The sequence below is a fragment of the Gorilla gorilla genome, chromosome 15, assembly GCF_029281585.2.
Source record: "Gorilla gorilla gorilla isolate KB3781 chromosome 15, NHGRI_mGorGor1-v2.1_pri, whole genome shotgun sequence".
Lineage (NCBI taxonomy): Eukaryota > Metazoa > Chordata > Mammalia > Primates > Hominidae > Gorilla > Gorilla gorilla.
In genome coordinates, this window is record NC_073239.2 from 44469958 (window position 1) to 44488841 (window position 18884).

The following is an 18884-nucleotide window of genomic DNA, read 5'->3' on the forward strand; positions in this document are numbered from 1 at the left end:
ACTGCAGCTCCCATTAGACATTGTAATGCACTGGCTGTTTGCCAATTCTGGTATAGGGAGAGTATCTTTCTCTAGTGAGGCCTGCCAGGTAAAGCCATTGTCATGGCCTATGGTTAGGCCTGAAAGATTACACATAGGGTTTCTGCCTGGAGTTGGACTCCTCAAATGCCTTTTGGATTTTCTGTCAAGTGGTAAACATTAATGGAAGATTAAAACAACTCCAATTTGACAAGACAACTAAGGGCACTGTTCATGAAGAGTGGGCTCTTGCTGTGGAAACTTGGATAATTTAAGATACTATAGAGAAGTGTGGAATGAATAATATAAAAAGAATGGTACAAATACCATCCACAGTTCCATGATCAGTTATAAAATTAAGTATGTAATACTTTCTTGGGTTTTCTTCTCTTCTGGGTTGTCATGTATATAATTGTTTGTCTTATTTTATCTTCCATTTTTCCCATCATTTTTAGGGTAGGCTGGTTTGAATAACTTCATAATTTATTATCTTATTTCAGGATATTAAGACATAGTTGAGACTGAATCCGAAGAGGAGTGAATATCATGGATACCTATTTTGGATAGGACCACTGCATTTTAATTTGTGCAACGTATATTTGAATTATATTTGACAGGATCATGTACTTGTTACTGTTACTCTTTTGAAGTTTAAGCTTTAGAAAAGGCAGGTGCATGGATATTGAATAGTCTTAAGCTGGACCATCAGCTATTTCAGACTGGCTTACTCAGGCATATTCCAAAACTCTGGTAGTTTGACTAAGTATTTGCTCAATTTGGAACAGCTAAAAACAGATGCTTGAAGGCAGCACGCTCCTTAAGAGTCATCACCACTCCCTAATCTCAAGTACCCAGGGACATAAAAACTGCGGAAGGCCGCAGGGACCTCTGACTAGGAAAGCCAGGTATTGTCCAAGGTTTCTCCCCATGTGATAGTCTGAAATATGGCCTCGTGGGAAGAGAAAGACCTGACCATCCCCCAGCCCGACACCCGTAAAGGGTCTGTGCTGAGGAGGATTAGTATAAGAGGAAGGCATGCCTCTTGCTGTTGAGACAAGAGGAAGGCATCTGTCTCCTGCCTGTCCCTGGGCAATGGAATGTCTCGGTATAAAACCCGATTGTATGCTCCATCTACTGAGATAGGGAAAAACCGCCTTAGGGCTGGAGGTGGGACCTGCGGGCAGCAATACTGCTTTGTAAAGCATTGAGATGTTTATGTGTATGCATATCTAAAAGCACAGCACTTAATCCTTTTAACTCTGAGTTGACACAGCACGTGTTTCAGAGAGCACGGGGTTGGGGGTAAGGTTATAGATTAACAGAATCTCAAGGCAGAAGAATTTTTCTTAGTACAGAACAAAATGGGGTCTCCTATGTCTACTTCTTTCTACACAGACACAGTAACAATCTGATCTCTCTTGCTTTTCCCCACAGAAGAGAAAAATTATAGAACTAAAAAATAATAAATTATAGTTGTGGGTTTTAACAGCCTTATCTCAGCAATTGATAGAATTATTGGACAAAAATTTAACAATCAGCAAGCATGTAGAAGATCTGTACAGCACAATCAATCAACAAGATTTTATTCACACACACAAACACACACACACACAGACACACATATATAGATAAATATATATGTCAATTATATATATATATCTAAATATAGAATCATTCCACACAAAACAGCAGAATATACAGTTTTTCAGGAGCTCATGAAATATTAACTAAAATACTAGATGATTTCTTGCACCATAAAACAAACCCTGATATATTTAAAAGAATTTATGTCATGTAGAGTATGTTCTCTGACCATAGTGGAATTAAAATAAAAGTCAGTAACAGAAAGACAGCAGGAAAATGTTTAAATGCATTTCAGTTATACAACACAGTTCCAAATGATCTATGGATTAAATATAAAGTCTTAAATAAAAATCTAAAAATATATTTAAACAAATGAAAGAAAAATACAACATATCAAAATATAGGAAATACAGCTAAGGCTGGGGTGGGAAAGAAATTTATAGTACAAAATGCTTCATTAAAAATGAGAAAAGATCTGAAATCAATAACTTACACTTGTATCTCAGGAAGCTAGAAAAAGAACAGAATAAACTGAAAGCAGGCAGAAGAAGAAAAATAATCATAACAATAACAAAAATTCATGAAATTGAAAACAAAAAATGTGAAACAAAAACCCGGTTTATTGAAAAAATCAATCAATAGATAAACATCTATCAAAACCGACAAAAATAGAGATGACAAAAAACTCAACAGCAACTTTTTAAAAAAAATGCAAATGATCCAATTAGGTAATGGACAAAAGACATCAATGGACGTTTTAACAAGAAAAATATACAGATGTCAAATAACCCATGAAACATGTTCAATATTATTAATCATCATGAACATGTCAAATAAAACCATAGTGAGATATTTCCACACACCTATCAAAATGTCCTTTAAAAATTATGACAATAGCAAAAGCTACTCAGGATGTAAAAAATACCATCACTCATACGTTGCTACCGGAAAAGTAAAATAATAGAGCCACTCTGAAAAACAGTTGACAGTTTTTTAAAAAGACAGACGTGTTATTCATTCTTTCCACATTATTTTTGGGCGCTGATTAACCTTCTCTACCTCCTCTCCAATGCCCCAGTATCCTTACTAGCTTCTGTGGGCACTCAGTGTACTCAAAAAATTTTAAGAAAATAATTAAAAATTTTTCAAAGTAAAATGAAAACCAGATATGCATAGAACATAGATCCCAGCAATTGCAGTTGTGGGTGTTTATTTTGGAGTAATGAAATTTGTGTTCCCACAAAAATTTGTTCATGAATGTCTACAACAGCTTAATTTGTTACAGTTGAAAAGGTAAATACGCCCAGGTGAATGTTTAATTTGTGGTGAATTTATACCAGAAACCATGAAATACTACCCAGTCATCGAAGGAACAAAATATTACTTACCGCAATCATTTGGAAGTATTTTTAGGAAATTTTGTCGAGTGCATGAAAGTCGATTATATGCATTATGTACAACAGTACAAGTAGGCCTTCAGACATATGGGATCATTCTGTGCTGCAGCGACGCCGAGCCGGCCTGACCGGATGTGGTGAGCTCATCCTATCTCACTCAGAGGGGGCCAAAATCGGATCTCAACGGGAGTCCGGAGAACACAGCAGGCGTTCTGAAGCTCCCTCTCCCTCGGTGGAAGTCGGCTCAAGCAGTTCCTGAGGACAGGACCCCTGGGGGTTTGGGCCTGGGACAGGACGAGACACCCGCGGCCCCCTCTCCCACACCGCCCCAAACAGGACCCAGGATCCAGCCACCGCCGCGGCGGCAGCAGGAGCCTCACGGCCGCCGCGCGGCGGTGGCGATATTTAAAGGGGACGCAGCCTATCTGTCAGGAGTGGAGCGCGAGTCGGCTCAGCCAATGCACATGCGCGAGGCGCCAGCGGTTTCTCCCTTCACAGTGGTTCCCACGGTTGTCTTAGAAACCAGTCCCCGAGGCTTGGCAGAGCAGGAGCCCTCCGTGGCAGTGCTTGGGTGTGGAGGCTCTGAGGCTCCGGCCTCATCTCTCCTCGGGGTCGAAGGGAAAGTTTGCGGATGCCAGGAGTCGCAAAGGGCCGACCACGATGATGAAACCCCAGGCAGAGTCAGGGGAAGCAGCACGGGATCCCAGCCTCAGGCCTGCACGGACGGTGTTGGTTGGGGTGAGTCTCCCCAAAAGTCGTGCCGCCATCCGTGATCTCGAGGACGGGTCGGCCTGCGTGCCCCTGGGCTTCTCTCTCACCCGAGGGTCATTCTCCTCCAGAGCAGAACCCTGCCGCCTCAGGGGTTGCCTGGGGGTGTGTGTTTCAATGCCTCTGCTGTATGACTCTGTGTGTGTGTGTGTCTGTGTGTGTGTCTCCCATTCTCTCTTCTCTCTCTGTCTCTCAGTCTCTGTGTGTTTCTTTCCCACTCTCTGTGCGTTTGTGCCAGCCGAAGTTGCGTCAGGGCTACCAGGTCGGTGGAGGATTGGGGGTGTCGCGAATTTTGCAGAAACCTATTTGCTCCTCTGGTAGGCATTTGAAAACGTGGCTTGGGTCAGGCACAGGCGGACCCTCCACACCCCGAGTCCCAGGTGTTCTTTGATTTTCCCTGGCATTGATGGAAAGGTAACCCGTTTCCCCCTTCCACCGGCACATGCCTGGACCTGACCCTTTGCTTCGCCGTCGCTCCGTGTGCCTCCGGTGACACACATTATCACCAACTGTTGTGGGATTGACCAGTGCCCCGCGTGGTCGCATGGTATCCCCCTCGGATTCCCCTCTGTTCTTCTTTGCAGGTGTCCTGTAAAGCGCGGTCGGCTTTCCGGAACTCCAGGGCTTTTACAAGCCGGGAAGGCCACTGGTCTTTCAAAGGAGGAGGGAGGCAGAGGGCTGATGCATCAGTGAACTTACAGCTGACACTAGGCCTTGAGACTTATGGTTTCATTCTGTGTTGCAGGGAGGCCCTGACAGCCTGACCAGAAGTGGTGAGCCCATCCTATCTCACTCGGAGGGGGCCAAAATCTGATCTCAACGGGAGTTCCGAGAACACAGCAGGCGTCCTGAAACTCCCCCTCCCTCGGGGGAAGTCGGCTCAAGCAGGTCCGGAGGACAGTACCCCTGGAGGTTTGGGCCTGGGACAGGACCAGACACCCGCGGCCCCCTCTCCCACACCGCCCCAAACAGGAAACAGGATCCAGCCGCCGCCGCGGCGGCAGCAGGAGCATCGCGGCCGCCGCGCGGCGGTGGGAACATTTAAAGGGGACGCAGCCTATCTGTCAGGAGTGGAGCGCGATTCGGCTCAGCCAATGCGCATGCGCGCGGCGCCAGCTTTCTTTAGTGGAGCGCGAGTCGGCTGAGCCAATGCGCATGCGCGAGGCGCCAGCGGTTTCTTCCGTCAGTGGTTCCCACGGTTGTCTTAGAAACCAGTCCCCGAGGCTTGGCAGAGCAGGAGCCCTCCGTGGCAGTGCTTGGGTGTGGAGGCTCTGAGGCTCCGGCCTCATCCCTCCTCGGGGTCGAAGGGAACGTTTGCGGATGCCAGGAGTCGCAAAGGGCTGACCACGATGATGAAACCCCAGGCAGAGTCGGGGGAAGGAGCACGGGATCCCAGCCTCAGGCCTGCACGGACGGTGTTGGTTGGGGTGAGTCTCCCCGAAAGTCGTGCCGCCGTCCGTGATCTCGAGGATGGGTCAGCCTGCGTGCCCCTGGGCTTCTCTCTCACCCGAGGGTCGTTCTCCTCCAGAGCAGAACCCTGCCGCCTCAGGGGTTGCCTGGGGGTGTGTGTTTCAATGCCTCTGCTGTATGACTCTGTGTGTGTGTGTGTGTCTGTGTGTGTGTGTCTCCCATTCTCTCTTCTCTCTCTGTCTCTCAGTCTCTGTGTGTTTGTTTCCCACTCTCTGTGGGTTTCTGCCAGCCGAAGTTGCGTCAGGGCTACCAGGTCGGTGGAGGATTGGGGGTGTTGCGAATTTTGCAGAAACCTATTTGCTCCTCTGGTAGGCATTTGAAAACGTGGCTTGGGTCAGGCACAGGCGGCTCCTCCACGTCCCGAGTCCCAGGTGTTCTTTGATTTTCCCTGGCATTGATGGAAAGGTAACCCGTTTCCCCCTTCCACTGGCACATGCCTGGACCCGACCCTTTGATTCGCCATCGCCCGGTATGCCTCTGGTGACACACATTATCACCAACTGCTGTGGGATTGGCCAGTGTCACGCGTGGTCGCACGGTCTCCCACTCGGATTCGCCTCTGTTCTTCTTTGCAGGTGTCCTGTAAAGGGCGGTCGGCTTTCCGGAACCCCAGGGCTTTTACAAGCAGGGCAGGCCACTGGTCTTTCAAACGAGGAGGGAGGCAGAGGGCTGATGCATCAGTGAATTTACAGCTGACACTAGGCCTTGAGACTTATGGTTTCATTCCGTGTTGCAGCGAGGCCCTGCCGGCCTGACCAGAAGTGGTGAGCCCATCCTATCTCACTCGGAGGGGGCCAAAATCGGATCTCAACGGGAGTTCGGAGAACACAGCAGGCGTCCTGAAGCTCCCCCTCCCTCGGTGGAAGTCGGCTCAAGCAGGTCCGGAGGACAGTACCCCTGGGGGTTTGGGCCTGGGTCAGGACGAGACACCCGCAGCCCCCTCTCCCACACCGCCCCAAACAGGACCCAGGATCCAGCCACCGCCGCTGCGGCGGCAGGAGCATCGCGGCCGCCGTGCGGCAGTGGCAACATTTAAAGGGGACGCAGCCTATCTGTCAGGAGTGGAGCGCGATTCGGCTCAGCCAATGTGCATGCGCGAGGCGCCAGCGGTTTCTCCCGTCACAGTGGTTCCCACGGTTGTCTTAGAAACCAGTCCCCTAGGCTTGGCAGAGCGGGAGTCCTACGTGGCAGTGCTTCGGTGTGGAGGCTCTGAGGCTCCGGCTTCATCTCTCCTCGGGGTCGAAGGGAAAGTTTGCGGAGGCCTGGAGTCGCAAAGGGCCGACCACGATGATGAAACCCCAGGCAGAGTCGGGGGAAGGAGCACGGGATCCCAGCCTCAGGCCTGCACGGACGGTGTTGGTTGGGGTGAGTCTCCCCAAAAGTCATGCCGCCGTCCGTGATCTCGAGGACGGGTCGGCCTGCGTGCCCGTGGGCTTCTCTCTCACCCGAGGGTCGTTCTCCTCCAGAGCAGAACCCTGCCGCCTCAGGGGTTGCCTGGGGGTGTGTGTTTCAATGCCTCTGCTGTATGACTCTGTGTGTGTGTGTGTGTCTGTGTGTGTGTGTCTCCCATTCTCTCTTCTCTCTCTGTCTCTCAGTCTCTGTGTGTTTGTTTCCCACTCTCTGTGGGTTTCTGCCAGCCGAAGTTGCGTCAGGGCTACCAGGTCGGTGGAGGATTGGGGGTGTTGTGAATTTTGCAGAAACCTATTTGCTCCTCTGGCAGGCATTTGAAAACGTGGCTTGAGTCAGGCACAGGCGGCTCCTCCACGTCCCGAGTCCCAGGTGTTCTTTGATTTTCCCTGGCATTGATGGAAAGGTAACCCGTTTCCCCCTTCCACTGGCACATGCCTGGAACCGACCCTTTGCTTTGCCGTTGCCCGGTATGCCTCCGGTGACACACATTATCACCAACTGCTGTAGGATTGTCCAGTGCCACGCGTGGTCGCATGGTCTCGCCCTCGGATTCACCTCTGTTCTTTGCAGGTGTCCTGTAAAGCGCGGTCGGCTTTCCGGAACCCCAGGGCTTTTACAAGCGGGGCAGGCCACTGGTCTTTCAAACGAGGAGGGAGGCAGAGGGCTGATGCATGAGTGAATTTGCAGCTCACACTAGGCCTTGAGACCTATGGGATCATTCTGTGCTGCAGCGAGGCCCTACCGGCCTGACCAGATGTGGTGAGCCCATCCTGTCTCACTCGGAGGGGGCCAAAATCGGATCTCAACGGGAGTTCGGAGAACACAGCAGGCGTCCTGAAGCTCCCCCTCCCTCGGTGGAAGTCGGCTCAAGCTGGTCCTGAGTACAGGACCCCTGAGTGTTTGGGCCTGGGACAGGACGAGACTCCCGCGGCCCCCTCTCCCTCCCCGCCCCAAACAGGACCCAGGTTCCAGCTGCCTCTGTAGCGGCAGCAGGAGCATCGCGGCTGCCTCGCAGCGGTGGCGATATTTAAAGAGGACGCAGACTATCTGTCAGGAGTGGAGCTCTAATCGCCTCGGCCAATGCGAATGCGGGAGGCGGAGCGGTTTCTCCTCTCACAGGTGTTCCCCGGGTTGTCTTAGAAACCAGTCCCCGAGGCTTGGCAGAGCAGGAGCCCTCCGTGGCAGAGCTTTGGTGTCCAGGCTCTGTGGTTCCGGCCTCACCTCTCCACGGGTTCAAAGGCAACGTCTGCGGATGACAGGAGTCGCAAAGGGCCAAACATGATGATGAAACCCCAGGCGGATTCGGGGGAAGCAGCACGGGATCCCAGCCTGAGGCCTGCACGAACGGTGTTGAGTTGGGTGAGTCTCCCCAATAGTCGTGCCACCTTCCGTGATCTCGAGCACGGGTCGGCCTGCGTGCCGCTGGGCTGCTCTCTCACCCGAGGGTCGTTCTCATCGTGAGGAGAACTCGGCAGCCTCAGGGGTTGCCTGGTGGTGTGTGTTTCAGTTTCTCTGCTTTATGACTCTGTGTGTGTGTGTGTGTGTGTTTGTGTGTGTGTGTGTGTGTCTCCCATTCTCTCTTCTCTGTCTCTCAGTCTCTGTGTGTTTCTTTCCCTCTCTCTGTGGGTTTGTGTGTGTGTGCCCGTTTGCGTGTTTGTCTTTGGCTTAATGTGCCCTGTGCGCCACATAGCGGTTTTTCGCATGGCGGCCTGTCTTTGTTGAGCCTCTTTCTGCGTGTCTTCCTGTGTCATGGGGCCGGTTGTCAATCGTTTTTGCTGCCGCGGATCCGCTTTGTCTCTGTGAAAGCCTGGCCCACGTGAGGAGATGCGTCAGTCTCTGAGCAATTGAAGTCTCATCCCCATCCTGAGCAGCCTCTTTTCTGGCATCAAAGTGAACACACTGCAGACGAGGAGAAGAGCCCCACAGGAGCTCTTTGTCCTACAGGAGAGCAGCGGACGCACATCAGAGAAGATGCTTGAGTCTTTTCACGGCTCTTCTCTGAGAAATGAAGCCACACCACGATACAGTCAGCAAGAGGAAGCCGGGAATGAGAGATGGCAACAATCCCTGTCCCTGGAACGCTGGCCTCCCTCAACAAGCAACCCTTTTGGAACCCCACGCCTTATGCCCGTGGCGGTAGCACGGTGCCGTATCCTGTCTGGGCTCCGACCTCTGCTCCGTCCTCCACCATGCTCTGTGTTCCCTGTTTCTCAGGGTCCTGGATGCCTCTCGCTCTGGCCAAATGCCTTCAACAAAGACGACTTCCCACTCCGTCAGAGAGACACTTCCTTGAGTTCCGTGTCGTGATTGTTTCTCTCTCCAAACGTGTTTCTGCTTGATTGGGCAGGTCTCATGACCCGGGAACTCTTGGCTTCCATGGGTGTGTCAGGCAGGGAAGCTTCCTTCTTCCCCACGTTTTCCCTCATGGGTGGGTGGATTGCCTAGAATGGGCGCTTGGCGACCGTGACTGGCCTTGTTTTCCAGGACAGGTGGTGTCGCATTTCCTCTGGACTTCCTGTCTCATTCTTGAGGGACATCCTCTCCTCTGCTCATGGGTGGACTGAATCCCTTGATCATCTGGCCGAAAAGAATGTCAGGTATCCCAAGGGACTGGTCTAGTGTTGGGGCTGGTGCTGGGGCTTGGTGCAGCCAAAGTTGCGTCAGGGCTGCCAGGACCTTGGAGGGTTTGGGGTAGGGCAAATTTTGCAGAAACCTTTTTGCTCCTCTGGTAGGCATTTGAAAACGTGGCTTGGGTCAGGCACAGTCTCCCCCTCCCCACCCCGCGGGTCCCACGTGTTTTTCGATTTTCCTTGGTATTGATGGAAAGGTCACCCGTTTCCCCCTTCCACCGGCACATTCCTGGACACCACCCTTTGTTTCGCCATCGCCCCGTATGCCTCCAGTGACACACATTAACACCAACTGCTGTGGGATAGGCCAGTGCCACGTGTGGTCACATGGTCTCCACCTCGGATTCGCCCCTGTTCCTCTATGAAGGTGTCCTGTAAAGTGCGGTCGGCTTTCTGGAGCCCCAGGGCTTTTAGAAGCAGGGCAGGCCACTGCTCTTTCAAAGGAGGAGGGCATTGAAAAACACACCCCCAGGTAATCCCTGAGGCTGTGATGTTCTGCTCTCTAGGAGAACGACCCTCGGGTGAGAGAGCAGCTCAGGGGCGCGCAGGCCGACCTGTCCTAGAGATCACTGACGGAGGCACGAGTTTTGGGGAGACTCACCCCAACCAACACCGTCCAGGCAGACCTGAGGCTTGGATCCCGTGCTGCTTCCCCCGTCTCCGCTGGGATTTCCTCATGGTAGTCGGCCCTTTGCGACTCCTGGCATCTGGGGACATTCCCGTCGACCCCGTGAAGAGGTTAAGCCGGAGCCTCAGAGCCCTGAAACCCAAGCACTGACACGGAGGGCTCCTTCTTCGCCCAGCCTCGGGGACTGGTTTCTAAGACAACCGTGGGAACCACTGTGACTGGAGAAGCCGCTCGCGCCTCGCGCATGCGCATTGGCTGGGCCGACTGGCGCTCCGCTTCTGGCAGTCAGGCTGGATCCCCTTTAAATACTGCCACCTCTGAGCTCGGCAGCAGCGAGGCTCCTGCTACCCCCACGGCGGCGGCTAGATCCGGGGTCCAGTTTGGGGCAGAGTGGGAGAGGGGCCTGCGGGTGTCTTCTCTTGTCCCTGGGCCAAACCCGAGGAGTCCTCACCTCAGGACCTGCTTGAGCCGACTTCCACCAAGGGAGGGGGAGCTTCAGGACGCCTGCTGAGTTCTCCGGACTCCCGTTCAGATTCGATTTTGGCCCCCTCCGAGTGAGATAGGATGGGCTTATCACATCTGGTGAGGCTGGCAGGGCCTCGCTGCAGCACAGAATGATCCCATAGGTCTCAAGGCCTGGTGTCAGCTGCAAATTCACTCGTCCATCAGCCCTCTGCCTCCCTCCTCCTTTGAAAGAGCAGTGGCCTGCCCCGCTTGTAAAAGCCCTGGGGTTCCGGAAAGCCGACCGCGCTTTACAGGACACCTTCATAGAGGAACAGGGGCGAATCCGAGGTGGAGACCATGTGACCACGCGTGGCACTGTCCTATCCCACGGCAGTTGATGTTAATGTGTGTCACGGAAGGCATATGGGGTGACGGCTAAACAAAGGGTGGTGTCCAGGCACGTGCCGGTTGAATGGGGAAACTGTTGACCTTTCCATCAATGCCAAGGAAAATCGAAGAACACCTAGGACCCAGGGGGTGGGGGTCCTGTCCCTGACCCACGTTTTCACATGCCTACCAGAGGAGCAAAGAGGTTTCTGCAAAATTCGCCCCACCCCCAACCCTCCACCGCCCTGGTAGCCCTGACGCAACTTCGGCTGCGCCCAGCCACAGCCCCAGCCCCAGCCTCACCCCAGTCCCTTTGGTTCCCTGACATTCGTTTCGGCCAGAAGAGCAAGGGAGTCAGTCCACCCATGAGCAGAGGAGAGGATGTCCCTCAAGAATGAGACAGGAAGTGCAGAGGAAATGGGACACCACCTGTCCTGGAAGACAAGGCCTGTCACGGTCGCCTAGCACTCATTCTAGGCAATCCACCCACCCATGAGGGGAAACGTGGGGAAGAAGGAAGCTTCCCTGCCTGAGACACGAATGGAAGCCAGGAGCTCCCAGGTCATGAGACCTGCCCAATCAAGCAGAAACACGTTTGGAGAGAGAAACAATCATGACACGGATCTCGTAGAAATGTCTCCCTGACGGACTGGGAAGTCATCTTTGTTGAAGACATTGGGCGTCAGTGAGAGGCATCGAGGAACTTGAGAAACAGGTAAGGCAGAGCAGGAGGGAGGACAGGGCAGAAGCCGGCGGTCAGGCAGGATATATCACCATTCCACTGCCAGGGTCATAAGGGGTGGGGTTCCAAAAGGGTGGCTTTCCCAGAGAGGCCAGCGTTCCAGTGACAGGGATTGTTGCCATCTCCCATTCCCGGCTTCCTGTTCCAGACCGTATTGTGGTGTGGCTTCATTTCTCAGAGAAGAGCCATGAAAAGATACAAGCATCTTCTCTGACGTGGGTCCGCCGGTCTCCTGTGGGACAAAGAGCTCCTGTGGGGCTTGTGTCCTCGTCTGCAGTGTGTTCATCTTGATCCTAGAAAAGAGGCCACTCAGGATGGGGATGATATTTCAATTGCTCTGGGACCGAAGCATCTCCTCACGTGGGCCAGGTCTTCACACACCCAAAGCGGAACTGTGTGGGCGAAAAAAATTGACAACCTGTCTCATGACCCAGGCAGAGAGGCAGAAACAGGCTCACCAAAGACAGGCCGCCATGCGAGAAACAGCTTTGTGGTGCACAGGGCACATTCGGCCAAGGACACACACGCACACGGGCACACACACACAAACCGACAGAGAGAGGGAAAGAAACACACAGAGACTGAGAGACAGAGAGAGAAGAGAGAATGGGAGACACACACACAGACACACACACACCCACACACACATACACACACCCACACACACATACACACACAGACACACACACAGTCTTACAGCAGAGGCATTGAAACACATACCCCCAGGGAACCCCTGAGGCTGTGGGGTTCTGCTTTCGATGAGAACGACCCTTCGGTGAGAGAGCACCCCAGGGGCACGCAGGCCGTCCTGTCCTCGAGATCACCGTGTCACCACTTTTGGGGAGACTCACCTCAACCAACACCGTCCGGGCAGGCCTGAGGGAGGGATTCCGTGCTGCCTTCTCCGGACTCTGCGTCGGGTTTCCTCACCCTGTTCGGCCCTTTGTGACTCTTGGCATCCGGAGACTTTCCCCTCGACCCGGTGGAGAGGTCAGGCCGGAGCCTCAGAGCCTTGACACCCAAGCACTGCCATGGATGTCTCCCACTTTGCCAAGCCTCGGGGACTGGTTTCTAAGACAACCGTGGGAACCACTGTGAAGGGAGAAGCTGCTGGTGCCTCGCGCATGCGCATTGGCTGGCCCGACTCTTTCTCCCCTCCTGGCAGTCAGGCTGCGTCCCCTTTAAAGAACGCCACCGCTGAGAACTGACCCTCAGATCTCCCTTCCTGAATTTCTTTAGGGAAAGCAACAACCATCCCTGTAAGCCATGGGTTTTCATGGGGAGGAAGGAGAGGGCTAGTTGTCTGAGAGGGAAACTGCTTAAGGCTGCAGACTAGGAAATGGGATTCCAGGTTTAAGATAGCTCCTTTCTGGACCTCAGTCCTTCACCTAGTCACCTAGCCACAGGGTGGATTGCCTCTAAGGATACTTAGTGGAAAAGGAACCAAATTCGGGATGGTTCTCCTTGCTTTAAGCCTTGATGGGAGACGGGGAGGCCAACCCTTCTCTGCAGACTGTGATTCTCTCTAGACAGAGGAGCTCCAAACCTGCCCATCTCATCCCATGCACCGACGGTGCCTGGCCTGGCTCCAAACTCCCGAAAGGAACTATTTTACAGGTGCCAAAAAGGGGACAATGTTGATAATAATAATAAAATGAAACAATCTGATTGGGGCATTGCTGGATCAGAAAATGTGTGACCTTTTTAAAGTTAAATTGTTAAAACAATTTTAACTATTAAACATTTTAAATATTAAGCCTGATCTGTTTGGTAGCCCTGGAGCAGGGCTGAGGCATAGAGAGAAAACTTTCCTTCAGCCAGGTTGTCTGTGTCACACTGATTTATTTTTGTTTTATTTGTGGATTTCTTAATGGACCCAATGGTGGTTCCTCTTTGCACCCCTCGGGTTGACAGGCAATTCCTTCCTAGCCCAGGTCTCAGCTCTGGTTTAGTTTTCATAACTTTTGGGGGTCCAGGGAGCCAGGAGACTGGAGATAGAAAGCAGAAGTGCACTGGGGCGGTGGGTCTGCCTTGGCTTACCCCCAAATTTCTGGATTCCAGGTGCCTTGCTCCAGTCCCCGCCCCATCCTAGGCTCAGGATGCTCTCCCACCCTACTAACCACTGGTCCGGTCAAAGCCCAAGCTGCTGCTGCCAGCCGCCATGTTATCTCCCAGCCTGGCTAGGGTGCCTGCTAGCCAGCAGTGGCTATGGTAGTGTGCAGAGTGAGGGTGAGTTTTTGTATTGACTGCCATTCTGTTTACCTCAAGAAGTATGTTTGGGCAACCATTCTGTGCCAGGCAGCAGACAGAGTCCCTGCACTGCAGGAATCCCTAGTCCTGTGGGCAGGGGTGTGTGGAGGATGGCACATGGTGGTTAGCCTGGTCCAAGGGTCTCCACTCCCTAGCATCCTAGAGATCCTGGAGGCCAGGTTGGCCACAGAGACTTAGTTCAGAACAATTCCTTCATGCAGTTAATGAAGTTATCTCTAACTCCCTGGTTAAAAAAAAACACACACACACACAGAAAAAAACACAAAAACTGACAGTAGTGGGAGGTATTTCCCCACTGGGCTGGTTGGCAGCAGGGGAAGAACTGTGGACCCCTGGCCGAGTGGTGCCTGGAAGGAGGCTGACATAAGAGTGGTGTAGCTGTGAGTGGGAGAAGTGAGATCTAGTGGGCTAAGTCCATGTTCCCTGTTCCTAAAGTCAAATTCTCCCTGAAAAGACCCAGGGCAGCACTGTTAGGGAGCTGAAGGAGTCCCACTGTGCCCAGAGGGAATTAGGCCACTCAGGCCTCAGAGAAGGAGGGCAGGTGGTGAGGACAACCTCCCCAAGCCCCCATCAGAGCAGGCCCAATACTTGGAAATTCACTCCTCAGTCCACCAGATTCTGGTCCCATCCTACATCCCCACCAGGGCACAGGAGGCCCACATAAAAACAAGCTTTATTTGGCCAAATTAACTCACTTTCCTGGATTACCTCACTTATTGGAAAGCGAAAGTACACCCCACGCTCCTCGCCCTGTCCCTGCCTAAACCTCTTTATCTCTGAAGCCCACTCTTTGAGACCTAAAAATTAGGGTTCAACAGAAATGCTCTAGGACTACAGGAGTGACACGACAGTCCCTATCCTACAGTGCACTAAAAGCCAAACTGAAGGCTGCTTCCTCGGTGGAGAGTGTCTCAGGGTGAGGTGGCAGGACTGTTAGCCGCTTCTCATTTTACAAGCTCCTTGTCCACAGTTGTCTGCACCAGCCCCTCACAAAACTGGTTCTCGCCTTCTGGTGGGTGCTGGTGTTTACCCCTTTCCTCCCACTATCTGTTCAAACGGAGCCCACCCACCCTCCATTCACCTCCCCTCCTTAAGGCTCCCTGAGCTCTATTTACCCTTTTGTAACTCCATCCCTCCATAAGTACACAACTCTCCTAGCTGGTTTCCTAGAGGGCAGATACAGTGTATCCAGTTGGCCCTCTGCAGATATCTGTGAATAAGTCTCTCCCAGCCCCTACATATAAATATGTCTGTTCTAGACAGACGGGCCTAAGTCCCAACGTAAACACATCACAAGATAATTACACCTTATATACATAGATATCTCTCTATAGAGTTATATTTGAAAGTGTCTATAACTCTAGAGACAGATTACAGCATGCACATATAGGACTATAATTACTTATGTCTATTTTTATAACTATGCAGTTATAAATAGATATGCCTATATATAGTGATAATAATAGAGAAATATCTCCATAGCCATATATGGCTCTAAGTGAATGCTCTAACTACTCTATTTCACAATCAATAAGTATATATCTCCTGATACATAATTCTAACAATATACGTTTTTATCTATATAGCTGTTCAGAGATATAAATCTGTCAGGATATCAAATGTACATAAAGCCGGATGGCTGTAAGAGAGTCGTATATTTTCCCATATATAAATCTGCTCCTATAACTACTGTATATGCACAAATACAATGGAAATAATTATATTTCCCTCAAACGTAAATCTGTAAATACAACCACAGCACATTTAGGTACGTTAGACATAGAGCAATATTTCCTAGACATCAGTCTGTCAGTAGAGCCACCAGTGCCTCCAAACAGAGAGTTATAGAGGGAGTTATAAATAAACTCTCCAGATGTGAACGGATCAGTAGAACTAGATGTAAACATGACTCCAAGCCGTTCCTCCTCCTCCTTCTTCTTCTTCTTTGTAAGATATTCCTGAAGCAAGCCCAGTCATATAACAGGGTGCAGAGGTGTCTGGGTACTGGTATTTTTCCCCCAAGGAGGGTCGGAGGTCGCTGGACTTTGGGAAACTGTGCAGGAGTGGGTAGGGGACAGTGCCTGCTCCCAACGCAGCCCAGAAGCCCCTTCCGTCTGTCTCCTGGTGGCTGAGAGCTCGGGCAAGTGGAGAGGCCTAAGGGATAAAAATGAAAATGCAGAGTCTGGCTTGAGTCGTTTGGCCCTTCGGCCTAAAACCCTCTCAACAGGGAAGCCCCGAACAGGCGTCGGAGCGGAGAGAGCCCACGAGGCCCAGAGGCTGGGGGAAAGGGGCTGCAGGCCGGGCTGCGGAGGCCGAGCAGAGTCGCCAGCCGGTGCCTGACCGCCCGGCCCCCCATCTCCCGGGGACGCTGCCTCGCTGGCGACCTGGAACTCAAAACCCGGGCCCTAGCCCTGCGCCCTGTGCTCAGCACTTCCACTGGTCTTATTTTATTGCTGTTTTGTCCAATTAGGTATCACAGCGTCCTCCACCCGGTGTTGTTTCCAAATGCGAGGGCACCCAGGGCTTTCTGAATGCGTGTGTGTGTGTGTGTGTGTGTGTGTGTGTGTGTGTGTGTGTGTGTATGTGTGCATGTGTGTGCTGGCTTTAAATAAGTGACTCAGTGGATAGTGTATTTCTGTTTTCAGACCAAATGGGTCACCGGCTACTGAAAAAGAATCCAGACCTCTGAAAGGGTTCGTGACAAATTTTTTAGAAGTTCTCACGCTCATTTGTTACGATGATTTTCTTTTCTTTTTTCTCTTTTAAAAAAGTTGGCTAATTTGTGTTTCTATATTCCTCTTTAATTTTATTTTTATTGGGGGTACAAATGTTTTTAAAGGAAGGATTTCGTTAGACCCGAAACTGTGGGGTGGCTTCCCCTCTAGCAAACTTACTATCTCTACGCCTGTAATTCCCATCTCCCCCAAGAAAACAAACTAATTAAATGACCAGAAAACTGTACCTGGAGAAAATGAGGTATATGTTGCAGGATCCGGGACCGCGGTCTTTGCTTGCTTCATGAAAAATCGGCTGGTCTCCAAACTCGCGAAGGAAAATTCAAGGCGCCTCAACTCCTCCTTTTAAATTTTTTAATAAAGAGCCTAGAAAGGGAAATTTCCCTGGGCCTGCCGGAGCCCCAGCCTGGCTCTCCCAACTTCCCAGCGGCCTTAAGTGTTTTTCTGCTTCCTTTCGGGCACCCCGTCTTCCCGGGCATCTCTGAGCTCCTGCCGGATCAAGGCTGTGGTCATCACCTCATTCATCTCTGCCGCTTGGCCTGAGCCTGCACTTTTGGCCTCCTTCTTAAAACAGGGGCTCCTAGAGTGTCCCCAAATCCATTAACCATACCCATATGTGGGATCCCTTCCCTGATCACACAAAGCAGAAGCCTGAGAAAAAAAGCAATAAAGAGTGGCCTCCTGGCTCTCCTTCCCCTGTTCCGTCCCTTGTCTGGGAAAGGGGTTCCCAACCCCAGCCCCGCCAAGAGCATATTAAGAAGCTTTCTTCCTCCCTTCCTTTCCTATCTCCCCCTCAGATGCTGTGATCCTGACTCCTTCTGTCTCCACCTCAAAATATTTCCTCTTGCATTTTATTGTTATTCTGTTATGGAGGGACTGTTAACTACTGTTTTATTATTATTATTCATTATTTATTGTTATTATGATTGTTGTTAGAGATTTGTTCACCAACGTTCAAGGGACAGCAGCCTGGCCCAGGTGGAAGCCTGCCTCTCCCTCTCTGTCTCTCTCTCTCTCACACACACACACATACACACATACACACCCTAACACAGTACACACTCACGCATATATGCTCACAAATGCCTGCTGTGTTCAGGTCCCTGCACAGCAATCCGAAGAGGCAGGCATCCTACCCCAGCACGCAAACAACACACTGCCCACGCACACCAGCATTCAGGCAGAACACCACCCCCAGACCAACGCCAAAACCCGCGCGCACCGAGCTTGCAAGGAAAGGAAAATACATAAAGAATCCCTTCTTTCCAAAACCTGGAGGGGCGAGTCAGGCCTCTGTCTCTTCCCCCCCAGTGGCTTTCGCTTTCTCTTTTTTTTTCTCCTTGTTTACAGCTTCAGAGAGCTCAAGGCCCGTAAATCTTGAGGGGTCTACAGAGCGCAGAGCACATTTGTATGCATCGTTAGGACTCGCTAATACCTAAGCCCATTAAGGAGAGTGTATGCGCGTGGTTTCTGGTGTGTATTAACTTATAGTTAAATTCTGGAGGAAAGGGCATTGTGGATTAACATATACCAAATCCATCATGGGCTTTTGTCATATCAGATTAGTCAGTCATGGGTTTGGGGGAGCAACTTGCCTCGGTCGGGGTGTACCCACCCTTCAAACTTTGTGGAGCAGGCCCGGGGGTCTTGGGAAACACGAAGGCATTCCTATCCAGCCCCAGTCATTCGGATCCCCCAGGCCTAGCAGCTGCACACCTGTGAGATGTCGGAGTGACTGCAGACCCGGGTGCGGGAGGCCAGTGCCAGTGAAGAGAGGTGGGCAAGGGAGGCCCCTCCAGCGTCCTGCTGGGGTTGAGTTGGGGCGACTCGTCCCGTGGCCGCTGGGTTGTCTGGTTTCCGCTTTCCGAAAGAAATGAGAGGAGAGGCAAGTGGAGTCGCTGAACTTTGATTAAACTGTAGAGAAGACAGTGGGAGGAAGGAAAAAAAAAAGATCGGAGAAGGAGGAGAAAGTGGCCGAGAGATCGAGGAAAGGAAGTCCTAGCGGCTCCGGGGAATTTGGAAATCTCTCCAAGGGGCTGAAAGCTGGAAGTTGTATGAAGGTGTTCCTTTCCCACACCCCAGCTACTCCACCCCAGTCGAAGAGGCTAATTCCGGGCCTCTTATAAAAATAAGAAAGAAAAGGCGAAGAAAAAGAAAATCTAATTATGTGGCATGTTTCAGCCAGGTGTTCCTGGTTCCAATGACTCAGACCCTATTGGAGCCCCGAGGATCTGGATAATTGGGCCTGCATAGACAGAGATGAAGGATGCCATTTCTAAAAGGAGGAAGGGGAGAGGAAAGTCCATCTCTTGGGGTCCTGTAGAAAATGCCAAAGACCAACCAAGCTAAATTATTGTGTCCGTGTAGATCTATTTCCCTGTTTACATACAGCAGGCTGTG

The 18884-nt window shown here is 51.5% G+C and overlaps 2 long non-coding RNA genes across 2 annotated transcripts; one reads left to right on the plus strand and one right to left on the minus strand.

Moving 5' to 3' along the window:
- Window positions 1–3493: 3493 nt before the first annotated feature.
- LOC134757119 (uncharacterized) lies at window positions 3494–10035 on the plus strand. Its single transcript, XR_010130744.1, has 6 exons — window positions 3494–3737; window positions 4513–5194; window positions 5974–6602; window positions 6958–9027; window positions 9132–9244; window positions 9784–10035. It is a non-coding gene; the product is annotated as an uncharacterized lncRNA (long non-coding RNA).
- A 5270-nt stretch (window positions 10036–15305) lies between these two features.
- Window positions 15306–18412, minus strand: LOC134757120 (uncharacterized). Its single transcript, XR_010130745.1, has 2 exons — window positions 16712–18412; window positions 15306–15903 (listed from the first exon to the last, which is right to left on the minus strand). It is a non-coding gene; the product is annotated as an uncharacterized lncRNA (long non-coding RNA).
- Window positions 18413–18884: the final 472 nt, after the last annotated feature.